Source organism: Varanus komodoensis, unplaced genomic scaffold, assembly GCF_004798865.1.
Source record: "Varanus komodoensis strain SLA01 unplaced genomic scaffold, ASM479886v1 scaffold15, whole genome shotgun sequence".
Taxonomy (NCBI): Eukaryota; Metazoa; Chordata; class Lepidosauria; order Squamata; family Varanidae; genus Varanus; species Varanus komodoensis.
The window spans coordinates 16921806-16938121 of NW_025335440.1; positions in this window are offsets into that span (position 1 = coordinate 16921806).

Sequence of the window (16316 nt, forward strand, 5' to 3'; positions counted from 1 at the left end):
AAGTGATCCTTGCTATTTCAGGCTTGGATACTTCTGTGTTTTCTTAACCCTGTGTTACAGTTGGCATTTCCAGATGATGGGAGAGCAGGCACCAACTGCTGCGGCAACAGCTTCCAGCAAGACGTTGTGGTGCATCAGCAGGGACCACGTAATATGTGCCTCAGTATTCTTTCAGCTCATGGGGTACGGAGCTTTCGGAAGGGGTTGAAGTTGTTTTCTTCTTGTTACTCCTCATTAGTCAGACCTCATCTGGAATACTGTGTCCAGTTCTGGGCACTAAGATTTAAGAAAAATGCAGAAAAATTAGAAAGGGTCCAGAAGAGGGCAGAAAAATGATCCAGGGTTTGGAAACACTGCCCTATGAGGAGAGATGGGGAGAACTGGGCACCTTCAGCCTTGAGAAGAGAAGACTGAGGGGTGAAACAATATCCCTCTATAAGTACCTCAATGGCTGTCTCAAAGAGGAAGGTCAAGATCCCTTCTTGCTGATGCCAGAGTGCAGGACACGGAATAATCAATTCAAGTTGCAACAACCAGATTCAGCCTAGATATCAGGAAAAGCTTCCTCAATGTCAGAGCTATATGACAGTGGAACAAGTTACCTAGAGAGGTGGTGGGCTCTCCCACACTAGAGACATTCGAAAGGAAACTGGGCAGCCATCTGAGTGGGATGGTGTGAACTGGTGTCCTGCAACAGCAGGAGTTGAACCTGATGGCCTTCATGGCCCCTTCCAACTCTACTGTTCTATGATTCTACTTTCTCACCTTTCTGAAGTCTTGCACCAGTGTGCTGCATCAAACCAAAGGATGCAGGCTTGGGCAGAGTTGCTTTGACCTTGAGAAATGGGGAAGATATTTGAAGCATGGGAAAGTAAAAAGAATCAGTTTTCCTCCTCTGTCAAAATAGTTCCCAACTAGCATGGAGAGGGAATCTTTTTGTACCTCATTGTCTAAATTTCCCTATTATTTTCCCTAAGTTTATTACTCCATCAGTTACTGAATTCCCTCTCAAACGTTTACCTCTTCTTTTTACCCAAGGCTCCAGCTCTTTAGGTTGTAGGGCCCCTTTGTTCATTTTTATGTTGTTTTCTATTATTATACTTGGCATTCTCTGTGTTCTATTTTCTCTGCCCACTTGGGGAATCCATGCACCCAAACACTCAGAAACCATTTCCTGTGTGGGTGGCCCCATTTTGTTGCCCAAGATGGGTACCAGACTATCAAGGGCAGTATTAAAAGGATTTTATTAATTTATTTAAGATATTTGTATGCCACCCAATTGTGCCATAGCACCTCTGGGCAGCTCACAACAGATAAAACAGATAAAAACATAATAAAAACCGTAACACATTACACATTAAAAACAATAAAATACAGCAAAGCATAAAAACAAAGGTCTATGGCAATTAGTTATTAAAATGTTTTTAAAAGATTTCTGATTGTTACTGATAGCCCAAAGACTGGATTTGGCCCCCAAACTATTTGATTCTGCCAATGGAAGCCATTCTTTTTTTAATGGAGATGTGGCAGGATTCAGGCACCCACACCTCTGTCAAAAGCATGCATGTGAACTCCCAAAGTTGTTAGATTAAGATGATTCTGACCTTCCTTTGCACTCGCTTCTCACATTTTCATTGATCGACTAAAGCCATAAACAGATCATAAGAACCTTTGCACATTTTTACACCTGGAAGAGGCTTTGAGGCTAACAGTGTGTTTTGACAGTTGCTTGCTTTTTTTGTGATACACTGAGCCATTTACCCCACTGTTGATTAAAATCTGCTTTTGATCCAAAGATGCAAGTTCCATTTAAGGACTCAAAGGACAGGCCAGTTCTGCTATTGAGTTATCCTCATTATTAGAAAGTTGAGTACATCTCCATGGCTGCAGCAGATGAGGCCCGCTAGTGTATGCACACCACACATCTGTGTGCATGGCAACGGGCTGTGGCTTCCTTTTTGTGGCACCGCTTCCTCCACCTCAAGCGCAACAGTGCGATTGCCATAACAACATCTTTTAATCTTTGACTCAGCAACCGGTTGTGAAGTTCCTCCAGCTCCTTTTTCCAGGCAGCATTTCTGGGGTTTCTGTGAAAAAAGCACATGGTCTGGTTTCCTATGAGGTTTCTCATGGTGACAGGGAGGGTGCAAACGCACCAGAAAGGATCAGGTTTGAGCTTTGGTACCAGAGTAAAAACCACAGTGGAAACTCTGTCCAAAATAGGAAATGTCACATTTGCCCAGTTGCAATTGACTTTCTTGACAGCCAAGAGCAGCTGAATTACACTTTCTGTGTCTGTGTGCATGCTTCAGTGGGAAGCTGTTTTGTTCCATAGGATTTCAATGGGTTCTTCTCTGCCCTGTTTCCCTTCCCCACTCCCAGCCCTCTTTGTGGGCCAGTTAAACAAGAAGAAAATTCTTTCCCTCGCCCCATGACAAAGAACGTTTGCAGTGTTGCAAAATGCATATTGTTTCCTCTGTTTGTTCCCAAACCAGAGGACAACCTACTCTGTGAGCGCTCTGAGCTGAAAGCGCATTCTAGGTAATCACATGCAAATGAACTTCAGCGGAGCATCTCATGTACTTCTACAATCCAGGCATTAAATCTATGCCAGTATCCCAATGAGAAGGGGGTGCCCCGACCTCTTTGTTATGAAGGCTTTCCTTCCACCGTACTTCATTATAAATGCAAAAGAAATGGTGGTGGATGAGGGAGACAGGGAGAGAGAATGAACCTAGTGCAAAGGCCTCCTTACACATGGAATGAATATGTACAGCACAATATGGTTTCCTGTGCCCCAGCTGGGAAGCTGTAGGGTTTGCCAAGTGCATTTTGCTTGTATAGAAACCCTGCAAAGGGCATGTAAGGGCAAAGGAGGATTAAAGACAGACCACCACAAAGAAAGTCAGAAGAAAATGGAAGATTGAGTCAAAGTGGGAATCAATCCAAGTATTTTCATTCTCTTTAATGTTGACTCCCCTTTCCTGTTGTTCACTGCTTGGTGACAAAGTTGGAACCATTATTTCAGAGGAATGTGACGTCATCAGAGCTTGCATCTCCTGGACCTGGCAAACACTCACTCAGAGGCCTCCGTCTTGTTAGGATTCAGCTTCCATTTATTGGTCCTCATCCAGACCATCAGTAAAGTTCAGAAACTGATCCAGGACTAGCATGACTTCATTGGATTCCTATCTCACAAGGAGATGGAGCTGCATGTCATCAACTTACTGATGGCCTTTTGCTCCAAATCCCCAAATGGCCACTCCCAGAAGCTTCACACGTATCTTGAACAGCACTTGCTATATCATCATCATCAACTCGATCGATACCCCACAACAGATGAAGTTGTCCGGGTAGTTCACAAGTTGGGCACAAGTTGGAGCAAGGAAATTTTAGACAGAGCAGGAACATTTGCCTTAGCAAGGTTCAGAGATTCCCAGAAGCTCACATTCTCGGTGGCCTACCTGGCCATATGATGACTCATTGTTCTCCACTAGATCTTCTGTATCCTTGCCTCCTAAACAGATGCTTCCATCCAAGGAGATGAGCAGGAGGCTCTTGGCCGTCAAAGAAGTTGCATTGATGCTGACTTTGGGCTTCCTACTTGTCCATTGCCATGTTTGCTTTTGAAGGCCAAGGAGTGACCTGGGGTTGAGGTAGGGGTTCAGAGTGAGTTCAGAAAGATTATTAGTTGCACCAAGGAGTGATATCCATGAGCTGTTCAGGTGTTTTAGGACTGTAACAGTTTCTCCCAAGTCTTTTGTTGTACTGGGGCTCTCTGTGGGAGGCCTTTTCCTCAGAGGAGGTCTCTCCAAGGCCATAAAAACCTTGAAGAGCTGTTCTGGGTCAGACCAAAGAGCCATCTAGTGAAACTTTGTTCCCACAGTGGCCAGCTAGATGCCCGTGGGAAGCCCTCAAAGCACATGAGCACAATATCACCTTGCTACTAATGTTGCCCAACGTGTGGCATTCAGAGCCAGTACCAGAGACTCGTAGCCATGGACGGCTTGATTCTCTTTATCCTGGCCGGTCAGGGTCCTGGCATATTGGCCTGCAAACAAAAGCTCGACATTGTATCATATCTTTGATTTCCTCCTTTATTTTCTTCCATTCTTTTCTTCTCCAAGGGGAAATTTTTCCACCCTTTGATGAAACTCATTTCATACCCAAAGTCTATGAGATGGAGCTTGTACCACTGAGCTCACTTCAGTAATTCTGTTTCCCAAGACTGATACGGATGCTTGCCTTTATTTTCTCTATTTTTCTCTTTTTGCCCTGGATAAAGGCTGTGATTAGCCACACTGCATATATTTTCTTTGCAGTGTTTGAAAATATCATTGTTGCCTCTCAAGAGAAACAACTGTTTGTTTAGAGTCCTTTACAGTGTTGGGTTTGCCCACAGTTTTGCAATTTAAGTATTATTCTTTATGTTGTACTAACACTGAGCATTTTTTAAAAATTTTGCATGCATGTAAAGAATTGGACTTTGTGTATCTTTGGGTGATTATATATAATTACAAACTGCCATTTGGGTGAACCCGGCATCCAAACTTTTGTTTTTTAAAAAAATACATAATGTTTGGGTTAACAGCAGTTTTTAATTAGCCAGCATTTCAACCAGTTAAAATGATAATGAGCCCCAATCTGGCTTCTTTGACTTACACGCACAAGAGTGGCTGGAAGGCGGTCCTGAGGTTCACCTTTGCAACGCCCCTTGGATAGTCTCAGAGGCCTGGATCAAGCCACCCTGGAAGATCTGCAATACAAAACTTGCAGGTGAACTTGTCTCTGAAGCAGACCAAATTAGCTTTAATGGGGGAGTGATTAAACAGGAATCCAAGCTGTGCATGTCACCAGGTGCAGCCAAAGGAGCTTAGTTGCCCGAATCAATTCTGCTCCATCCCCTTCAGGCGGAAACGGGCACCATGCAACTGACCTTTCCAGTGTGGCTCTCGGTGCCCCCTTGGCACGTCTCCGTGGAAGAGGCCTGTGAAAGCCCTGCTGGATTCGTGTGGTCAGAGGGCATCTCTGCCGTTAATGACAAGCTAATGAACAGACGTTTCCTGCCTGTCTTTGCCAAGGCTGGGATGGGTAGCATGTGGACGGCAATTCCTCGCTTTCTTGTGTCTCCCACTTGCCTCCCGGCAGGGCAGCACCAGGGAGAAAAAGGCCACCTGTAAAGAAAAGCTGGCAGTTTGCCACATGATGTCAGCAAGCACAGAGCTTGTTTAAGGCAACTAGTCTCTTTTTGCTGCTTTAATGCCCCTCTAAATTTGCACTGATGTGCGTCGCTTGGACGTTAACTGAGAGCAGGCATGGAGTGGCATTGAGAGTGTTGGACGAGGGCCCCGAGACTGGGCCCCACTCAGCCCTGAAGCTCCCTGGGTGACATTGAGCCCGTTGCTTCTACCTAACCTACCTCACAGGGTTGTTGTTGCATTGAGGATAAAACGGAGAGAAGAAAAACATGAAAACCAGCTTGAGTTTCTTGTAAAAGGAAAGAGAGCTGGGGGCTAAACGCAATGCCAAAATAATAACAATCTGCAGATGCTATGCCAGTTTGTAACACAGCTCTCATTCTTGTGCTATGCAACACACACACACATACCTGCTTCAGGCCGTGTGCATCATGTCTGCTAAATACACGTGCACACATGCAGAAAACACCAGTTGGATGAGACAGAACTTCAAATAAAACGTTGAGAAAGAGTTGCATCTCTTTGCTGCCTGAGACACACAGACCTCCATTTAAGAGCACAACTGATTTGCTCAAACAAAATATAGACTCTTAGAGCAAAACATCTTTGGCTTCTTTTTGCGATCACTAGGTTTTTCCTTTGGAAATATATCTTCTGCTGGTGAAATTAGCTGATCTAGGTTTAGATGTCTGAGGCAATGAAGCTTCTTCCGCCAAGCCCCCCTTGGGAAATTCTTACTGTCTAATAGACTAGTTATTACTGCTATTCACAGATCTCCCATCTTGCTTCCCCCTCCCCTTTCCTTCCTCGTTATGTCCCCCTAGTGCCAGACAAAATAATCCCTTCCTCTTCTTGGTGGCTTATGTCCTTCAGCTATCCGTTGCTTTGTATAATATCTCTTCTGAGTGGCTCAGCAAAATTATGCCTATTTAGTTCTGTCTCCCCTCATTAAAGTCAATCCCCTGTTCCTCGTTGTCATTGTTGTGGCTTTCTGTCTTTCATTCCCCTTCCGTCTGCCTGGATACGCTCTTGGGTTCCTCTCCGCCAGTGTTGCTGCAACCACTCCCTGGGCGGGGTGAGGTGGGCGCTGGTGTGGCAGGGCCGTGGAGGCACACATGGGTGGCGGGGGCAGAAGACCAAAGACTAGTTCCTGATTCCCCAGAGCAATTTTGCCCGATTCCTTTCTTGCACTGCAGCCCTGAACAACACCCTGTTCGGAAGAACCCCCGGACTCCTCAGCACAACTTTTGCGGGGGCAGGTGGACGGTCGCAGAGAAGAGGAAGAAATTGTATGCCCTTTGCTCACAGAATCAGTGGCGGGGAGGGGGAAACATGTGCAATTGCTAAAAGGCAGTTGGAAGTGGTGGGGAGTCCGTGAGATGGTCTTTCCACTTCGCTCTCATTATTTTAATTTTTTGCAAGAGGAGAAGACTCAGAGGGGAGCTGATAGAGACATACAGGTACGTGAGGGGATGCCACACAGAGGTGGGTCATGACCTTTTTCCCCTGCGGTGGAGGGCAGGACGTGCTTCAATGGACCAAAGCTCAGGGAACCAAGGGTGGTGGAAGCTCAGGGGTGGATGCCAGGAAGTACTTCCTGGTGGTTAGGACCCCGAGGATATGGAATGGGCTTCCATGGGAGGTGGTTGAAGCCCCATTGGTGAGGCTGTTAAAGGATAGGCTAGACATGCATATGGTAGGCATGTCATGAGTGGAGTGGGCTGGAACCCAGGGTCAGACTAGAAGACCCAGGAGATTCCTTCTGACTCACTCTGTTTCTGTGTTTCTAATGAGGTTTCGGACAAACCCTATAGGAATGCCTCCCTCCAAGCATTCATGGGCCTTCACTTGTGCTCCGCCCGGTCTTCCAAAGCAAGCCAAGCTGAAAGGAAGCCCACAAAAGCTCATGGAGCTCCAGTTGCTCAACCAGAAGAAGGAGGTCATTCTTAGGACAGAGGTTCCAAGCAGGCTGATTTCCCAGCAAGCCCCGCATGAGTAGGCCTCTCTTCGACACCAATTGCAGCCGCTCGCAAAGCGGCTCTTTCTGGCACAGGACAGAGGAGCTGCCACAAAGGTTGACTCCTGGCCAGGCCCGCTTCAGCATCCGTTGCAGCCGCTCACACAGCAGCTGGCCTGGGTCTAGTGTGGGGCTTGATTCCTGCTGAACCCGCCTAAAAGACTGCGTGTGCTCATCAGGCACTTGGGCCCTGGACCACTGCCCTGCGTCCAAATCCCTAGTGAGCGCACCCGGTAGTCACAGTATTGAATATTGAGGCCCAGTTACTGTTCCGGCGGCATCCCTCTTTGGTGCCCACTTATGGCAGCAGCAGGAAGGGCGATTGCTGGGATTGGGCCCGGAATGCCTGCTCACAGCTCCATTCTTCCAGGCCAGTATCCACTGGCAGCAACGAGGGAGGAAGGAAGGAAGGAAGGAAGGAAGGAAGGAAGGAAGGAAGGAAGGAAGGAAGGAAGTTGGATGCTGGGCATGGTTTCATGGTGTGCCTGCACACAGCATCTCACCACCACCGCTCCTGATGGGGAAGGTCGCCTGCTGTGTTTCTGGACTTCCTCTGGACTTCCGCTCACTTTGCAGGGCTGGACTGAGCACAAGAAGAAGTCTGTCGCATGCCAGAGGGGAGGATTCTGAAAGAGCTTGTCCCGGCCCTATTTCAGAGCATAGCCGTCTTGCAGGCTTAAACAAGGTCAGGGCACATGGCTGCCAGCAGCGTGCCTTGTGGGGTATGGCATGTACGACTTTGGCAGTTGTAAGCCCCTTTTTATTTTTATTTTATTTATTTAAAACTTTTATAGACTGTCCCTTACTGTGGTCTAGGGATGGTTTGACAATAAGAAAAAATGAAATAAAACACAGCATCCTGGTCAAAATGTTTCCAATCAGCGATGAAACCCCATATTAAAACAATCAAGCCTTAAAACACTGCAAAAATAAAAAAAGTTTTAGCCTGGCACTGAAAAGAATAAAGTGGCAGTGCCAGATGAACCTCTCTAGGGAGCATATTCCACAATCAGGTGCCACCCCAGAGAAGGCCCTTCTCTGGGTAGTCACCATCCTAATCTCTTTCAAGGAGGACTTCTGCCCCAGGTCTTTTTCATATCCACATGTGCACAGGATCACACCCTTAGCAGGTCTTCCCAGGGCTGTGGTGATACATTTCAAGTAGGCACCCATCATGCTCCTGCCTATGGCCACCCCCCCAAAGAGACTCCCAAATTCTAGGCCATCACATGGATCCATATCAGCAAACCTGCTCTAGGAGTTTTCATCCACTCCAGGCATCAGTCTTTTGTACCGCCAATGGGGCTTTGTGGCCCATTCAAAGCCAGGCCACCCCAAACAGTTTGCATGACAAGAAGGACAGCTTAGAATTATATATTGTTGCTCTGAAAGCGTCTCTCAGCTACCCCGAGCATCACAGCTAAACTCGGAGTTAACAGAAATTCAGAGCAGCATAGCAGGTGACCATCACGTCCATGCTAATCAAAAAGTGCCAGCAGGGCTTCTCCGTGAGGCCGCACTCCGCTGCACCACCGCTTCTTCCCAAGGAATCTGGGATTTCCAGCTCAGTGAGATGCAGGGGAAGGGATTTCTGACAAGGCAGCACTCTGTTTGCTCTCCCTGCCCCAAATTCCAGATTTCTTAGGGAATCCCTAAGTCATGCCGCCAATTGTGCCCATAAAAATACGATCCCATAGACACCAATGGGGGCATTTTTGGAAAAGCTCACTGTTTTTTGGATGCACATGTAAGCGTGCTTCCCCCCACAAGCTCACAGCAGGCTGAAAAGGGTTCCCCTGCCCTGCCCTGCTATGCTTTAGTGTTTGATCCGGGTCACCTTTTCCACACTTGTTCTTTTTAAAAATACGTTGGGGCATCATATTAGTGTTCATAGTAGTCTATTGGAGTCTATGGCAACCCAGATCTCTTTGGAGGAACAGCAAAATACAAATGAGGGAGAGAAGGCATTTCATTGTTGATGAGGGCAATCATCTATGAAGAACTACTCTTTCACATAAAGTGAAAAAAGCACCATCTATTTCCATCCATTTAGCATAGGAGGGCCATGTCGTGCAGATTATTGCCTGCTGATACAGAAAGACAGCTTGGTTACAGGAAACATTTAATCTGATACATTTTATTTTTATTTTTAGACTCCCTGGTTTAGGCTAACGTCTTATTTTACTCAGTCTGTATTTACAAGGGTTTGATGATTACCCTACATTCAGGGTTGAATTGTTTCCATGGCAATGCATGATCTTTCACAAACAAAGATGTGGTCTACTATTGACCTTCTTTCAATACTATTACAGTAAAGTTACGGCAATAAAGCTAAAATACGTGTTCCAAGGTGTTTAAATTCATGCACATCACTGTTACTGTTCAGCCCATTTTTATTTTATATGAGATGTTGTTTGTAAAGTAGGAATTGTCCATTTTATTGTACTAAGCCATGGCAGATGTATTGCTGAGCAAATCTTTCAAAAACTGTGAATGGGTATGCATTTTCCCAGGCATTTGTGCTCGTGTGTGATTCATTTTTTAAATGGGAAAATGTCAAAATAAGGTGAGCTTTTTTTCTGTATCTTGGTCACAGAGCAAGAAAGAAACAGTTACATGAGATTTATTATTTCTAACATGGATGAGCTTCATATTTTACCATATGGCAAAAAACTAATGTGAATGAGTAATGGGATGATGTATTAGATGAAAGCATCATCTCCTGGGGACATTTCCCAGTAAGGTGACCTCAGCCCTGGTTTCAGGTTTTTGAGAGCCTTGAATTCTGGAATTCTTGGAGACATAAGTGTATTCATGACACAAGCCAAACCTGAAGTTCCCTGATTTTGCACAGCTTTCTGTGCTGAGCCTGATATGTTATCCTACTTACCAATCCAGAGATCAACAAGAAACAGGCGATTTTAAAACCAAGATGAGGAAAGTACCCTGATCGAGGGTTTCCTATTATCAGATGGATCTTGTAAACGAGAAGGCAAGGTAATTCTGGGCTAAGCTTAAGGATTGGGGCCAGGTGGGGGGAGGGATGAAAATTAAGTTGAAACCTCTTCATCTTTATACAATGACATCAAACTCATGTAAGCTAGTGGTGAGCAACTATTTCAGTTTAGCAGGCAAAATCGAGGACAATGGCAGGTTTTAGCAAATTTACATTGTGGCCATTGAATGCCTAGATTAAACTATAGGCTGGAGGCTTGGATGTAGCTACTTGGCAGGTCACCTTTGGCCAGAAACACTTGTTTGCAAGCAGACAAACAGGAAGTGTTAACTTTCCCCCTTCTATTCAGCCACCAATGACCCAGTTAGGTAGTGGTGGGTAAGGGAACTACTGAAAGAGTCCAGTTAAAACGTCTGTGTGTTCCCCAACCTCCCCGTGGGGAGGAGATGGTGGAGGACAGGAGAACCTGGAGGAATGCTGTCCACAGGGTCACAAAGAGGTGGACATGACTTTGCAACCGAACAACAACAGTGCCACCCAACTCTGTAGGGATGGCTCTTATTAAAAACAAAAGACAAGTAACCAGGGATATGAGTGAGATTTTATTTATTATTTATTTATTTAGAAAATGTCTATGCTGCCCCATTCGCCGAAGCCTCGGGGTGGCTCACAAATCTATCAATTAAAATATTATATAATAAAAATATAAAACAAGTTAACAATATAAAATGTCGCCCTAGGCGAAGAATAAAAAAATAAATAGTATTAACAGTTAAAATGATGTTTGAATAAAAAGGTCTTCGCATGGCGCCAAAAAACAAATAACGACGGCGCCAGGCGGACCTCTCTGGGAAGCATGTTCCATAGATTGGGCGCCACTGCAGAGAAAGCCCTCCTCTGAGTACTTACCCTCTTAATTTCCTTCATGGAGGGTTCCCGGAGAAGGGCCTCTCCCGCAGATCTCAGGGGGCGGGCGGGCATATATGGACGTAAGCGCTCCTTCAGGTAACCAGGACCCAAGCCGTGTAGGGCTTTAAAGCTTTAATTTTAGGAAGGCATTCCAGTTAAGGGCACAGGGCAAGGCCAAGGACATATATAGGGGTTACCAATTTGGATATTTTTGCACAAAGTATACTCAGGTGTCAACCCAAGTGCAGAAGCTTCTATGCCTGCAGAAATCATGACTCAATTCTGGCCCATAATCCCAACATTCCACATTCCTGGTTTCTTTGATGTTATATTATTAAAAGCACAATCTTATGCATGTCTAGAAAGAAAAAGGACCTACAACTTCCAGCATGCCCCAGCCAGCTTCCACCCCCCGCCACCAAGCAAGCACTGGATTGCACCCCAAATGTCTTTAACCTTGATCTATTTTCCTATCTTGTCTTTAGTATGAAACGCTTGGGGAATTCAATATTGAAAGCTGTAAAAAATTAGTCCAACTAATTAGTGTCAAAAAGAATTGTATCCCTGCCTTGGGTAGCATGTCAACATTGCTTCCTTTTTGATCTGCTAGGCCAGTGGTGCCGAACCTGTGCCGCACATGGCACAGCGGGCACGCAGAACCCTCTCTGCCCACAGGCGAGCCAAGTTGCCCCTTCAATGCCCCAGCAGCCAAGCATCAGATAACAGTGCGCACAGGGGCCATGTGCATGCTCGGAAAGGAGGAGTGGCGCCAGGCAATGATGTCACGAGCCGTAACTCATTCGCCACAACTCGTCCGACCTTTCGCATGGTGGGTCAGTGTGCTGCCAAGGATGTATATACATTGCTTGGACAGGCTGTGAGCTGCTTTTTCTAAACTGAAACCTCAGTTTTCAGCTTTTATTGCAGTGTTGGCATTTTGTGATGAATAAGTGGGTTTTGGGTTGCAGTTTGGGCACTTGGTGTCTAAAAGGTTCACCATCACTGGGTTAAGGTTAGAAAAATGAGGTGTCCTGGCATGGATTTGATGGTTGGAATGTGTTTGGAATGGGCAGAAATGATGAGCTGCACAGAAAAAGCTACTCAAGGAAGGCTTTTCAAAATTGCCCTCGTTTCAGTGGATCTTTCACCACAATTAGGATTAGGGGTGTGCACCAGGGTAGGGCTAGGGTTAGAAAAACAAGGTGTCCTGGCATGGTTTTGATGGTTGGAATGCTTTTAGAAGATGCAGAAATGATGAGCAGTGCAGAAAAAGCTACCCAAGGAGGGCTTTTCAAAATTGCGATCTTTTCAATGGAACTGTCTTCCTCTGTTAGGGTTAGGTGTGTGCTCCAGTGTATGGTAAGGGCAGTGGTGGCGAACCTATGGCACACGTGCTACAGCTGGCATGCAGAGCCCTTTCTGTCGGCACGTGAGCCAAGTCGCTCCAGCATCCACCCAGCAGCCATGCAGCATATAACAGCGCACATAGGGGCCATGCACCTGTTTGGAAAGGAGTAGTGGCACCAGGCAATGACATCACGAGCCGTGACTCATTAGCCACAACTAATCTGAGCTGTTGCATGGCCAGTCAGTGCGCTGCCAAGGAAATATATATTTTGCTTGGACTGGTTTTGTGTTGTTTTTTCTAATCTAAAACCTCAGTTTTTATTGTAGTGTTGGCACTTTGCAAGAAATAAGTGGATTGCAGTTTGTGCACTCGGTCTCTAAACGTTCACCATCACTGAGCTTGGCCATACCAGCCCAAGCAAATACGCTTAATCATAGGTGTGAGTTATGAAGTTGGCTCGTTTCAACAAAGATACTTAAACATGGCCAAGGTTTAGAAAACAAGAACATAAGAACCAAAGGTGCATCCGGTGCAGCACCCTGCACACATGGTGCCCAAACAGCTGCTCACAGGATTGCGCCATCAGGATGGGTTCAAGAGCTCCTCCTGGCAGCCCCTCAGCAACTGGTGGACACAGGCAGGCCACATCTGTAGGGGAGGAAGTAAGGCTGGTAGCCACTGGTAGCCTCCTCCCTCATTAGGATCTGGACAATCTGCTAAATTGTGGCTCATCTAAATGATCCATCCATCTATCTATTTCTTTAAAACTTTTATCTGCCGTCCTTTATGACAACGTCTCAGGATGGCTTACAACATTCAAACAACAATAAAACATCAGTATGAATTAGGACTGGAAGTTCCTGAGTCTCTACTACACGTCCATGATCAAGAAGAATGTGGGCCATGTGAATGCCAGGGAGGCCACTCCTGCTATGAAGTGAAACCATGATGTGTTATGCTGCTCAGCTATAGGCTGTCAAGCTGACCTTCCCCAGCCTGGTTCCTCCTCATGTGCTGGATGCGGGATTCCTCAGTCAGCTGCAGCGGCCAGTCGGGACTGTCTTTTTTCCTAGCACCACAGGGATCTTCTGGTTTTGGTGCACCAGACCAACACAACACCTCCTCTGGAAGTGCACAAAGGTGCAAATCGGCCCTAAGGGTCCCAATTCTTGGGGTCCAGAAGGTGCAGCATCTTGAAACAAGCTAGAGATTATGTTAGTAATTCACCTGAAGGCTCACGATCTTTTCTTGAGCCTTAAACACATGGAAGGGAACCTTGTCATCAGCCTGTACAAGAAATGCTGGCAGTGGATACCAGTAAAAAACCATTCCCCCAGGGGCTGGTGAACGTGATGACTTCAATGCTGGATGGAAGCACATTCCAAAGGCAGTGAGATCAACTACCTTAGTCACTTTTGTGTATTTAGAATATGCATATTGGAGCTGATAATCTGTTGGGTCTCTGGACAAAGACTGGGCTGAGTACACACCAGAAGGTTTAATTGGGTCAGCCACTGTCATTGCAGAGTGAATGCATGTTTTCCTCTCTGCTTAGATAATGAGTGGGAATTTCAGCAGTCAGCATCCCACTGTGTTGACATGTGCAAGGGTGAGCCAAGTTTCTGTACTTTGCAACGATGCATATTTGTTGGGTGACTCATTTGTTTCTCAATGACCAATTTACATGAGAAAAAAAGAGAAACCATGCACGACAAAATAGTACCAATGGTAAAGGAACAACACTCATTATGTGTCATTTTGGGTTGCAATTGCTTGCTAAAATTCCCAATGTATTAACACTTGTTTCTATGCCAACAGTTTACCAAATGTTTGTGGGTATGAGACCTTTTGTACTCTTGCACTCATTTTCTCTCTGCCTTTCAGAATATGTCAAAGGGGATATTCTGAGAAATGTTACATATTTTTAAGTCCAAGATGGGTCAAATAAGGAACACAAAGTATCCCACCCTGGTTGGAGCCTGTATACATGAACTCATTATTTTTGGTTATATAATGTGTGCTTCGCATTTTGATCACATATTTCTTCCCAGAATCTTAGCCCACAGATCAATTGTTCCCCATGACCATGGGAAGGAGAGAGATGTTGGAATATTATTGTCACATTATTACATGGACTATTATTATATTCACAGAGGATAGGGGTGCCGGACCTTTGTGAAAGTGGAAAAAACAGCTAATATCTCTATCATCCTCCCGAAACTCACCAGTGCCACCTCTTTGCAGCAAGGAAGTGCCAGAGAGATATCCTTTCCTGGATAGGGGAGCAGGAAGGCATGCTTTGAAAGCCTCCCTCTATCCCCTTTCATTTCCTCTCTCTCTATGGTGATGCTTCGGAGGCCCTCCCTCTCTCTCCTTTCACTTCTTCCATCTCTATGGCAATGATGATTTTCCACAGTAATTTAGAAAAAATAATAGGTTTTATGGCAGTTTGTTCTTAAGTTTGGGTTGTTCCTAACTTGTAACTCAGGAACTGCCTGCACATTGCATTTATATTCTGCCTTCTTTCCTCTTGCAAGGAACCCAAGGTGACTTGTGAGCTTCTTTTGCCCCCTTTGTCCTTACAGCTACAACCCGGTGATTAAGCTGAGAGTCTGTGACTGGCCCAACGTCACCCAGCGATCTTCATGGCTGAGGCGGCCTCAAAGCCAGATCTCCGAGTCCTTAATTCTTCATCACTACCCTACATAGGCTCACCACAGAAGAGTACCTATGTTGGGGGTGTCTGTTCTTGCTCTCTAGTTCTCTCTAAGCATGATTTAAAATGGGACCTAACTGTAAAGAATAGCTTTTCCCATGAACTGAGATAACCTTCAATGAACCTGCTTTGGGTAGTCTGTTCTCTGAAGTGAGCCAGGAATAGGGTGGTCACTGAAGTATCAGCAAAAAGAGACACAGATCTACACATGCAAAGCTGCAGAATTGTAGAGGTGCAGATTTAGAAAAGAACTCATACAGTGTCCACAGAATGGCATGAATCTCATCATGGGGAGAAGAACTATGTCTGTTCAATTATGCAGTCTGCTCTCCAAGAACTATGTGCTGATGAGAAACTTTAAGGTCACTACTGTCTAAGGCACTTATTTATTTTATTATTTATTTAGACAGCCTATACGCCACCCCCATCGCATAAGCCTCAGGGCGGCTTACAATCATAAAATCCCACATATAAATACAAACAAATTCATTGAATAAATAAAATACATAAAATCAAATCAAATAATGGAAACAGCCTGGTCAGTTTAAAATCAACAAATCAACCTTAACAGTTAAAATAGCATTTAAATAAAAAGGTCTTGGCCTGGCGCCGAAAAACAAATAAGGACGGCGCCAGGAGGACCTCTCTGGGGAGCACATTCCATAGGTTGGGCGCCACCGCAGAGAAAGTTCTCCTCTGAGTACTCACCCTCCGAATGTCCTTCACGGAGGGTTCCCGGAGGAGGGCCTCTGCCGCCGATCTCAGGGGGCGGGAGGGCATATATGGACGTAGGCGCTCCTTTAGGTAACCAGGGCCTAAGCCGTTCAGGGCTTTGTAGGTGATAACCAACACCTTGAATTGGGCCCGGACTTCAATGGGGAGCCAGTGGAGCTGACGGAGGACTGGGGTTATATGAGAACAACGCCCAGTCCCCGTCAGCAGCCTGGCAGCACTATTTTGCACCAACTGAAGTATCCGGACCATCTTCAAGGGCAGCCCCACGTAGAGAGCGTTACAGAAGTCTAATTGGGAAGTGACCAATGTGTGTGTGTCACTGTTGCCAGACAGTCATTCTCCAGGTAGGGACGCAGCTGATGGATCAGTCGAAACTGAAGGAAAGCGCTCCTCGCCACTGCTGTCACTTGAGCTTCCAACGATAGCTCCGGGTCGAG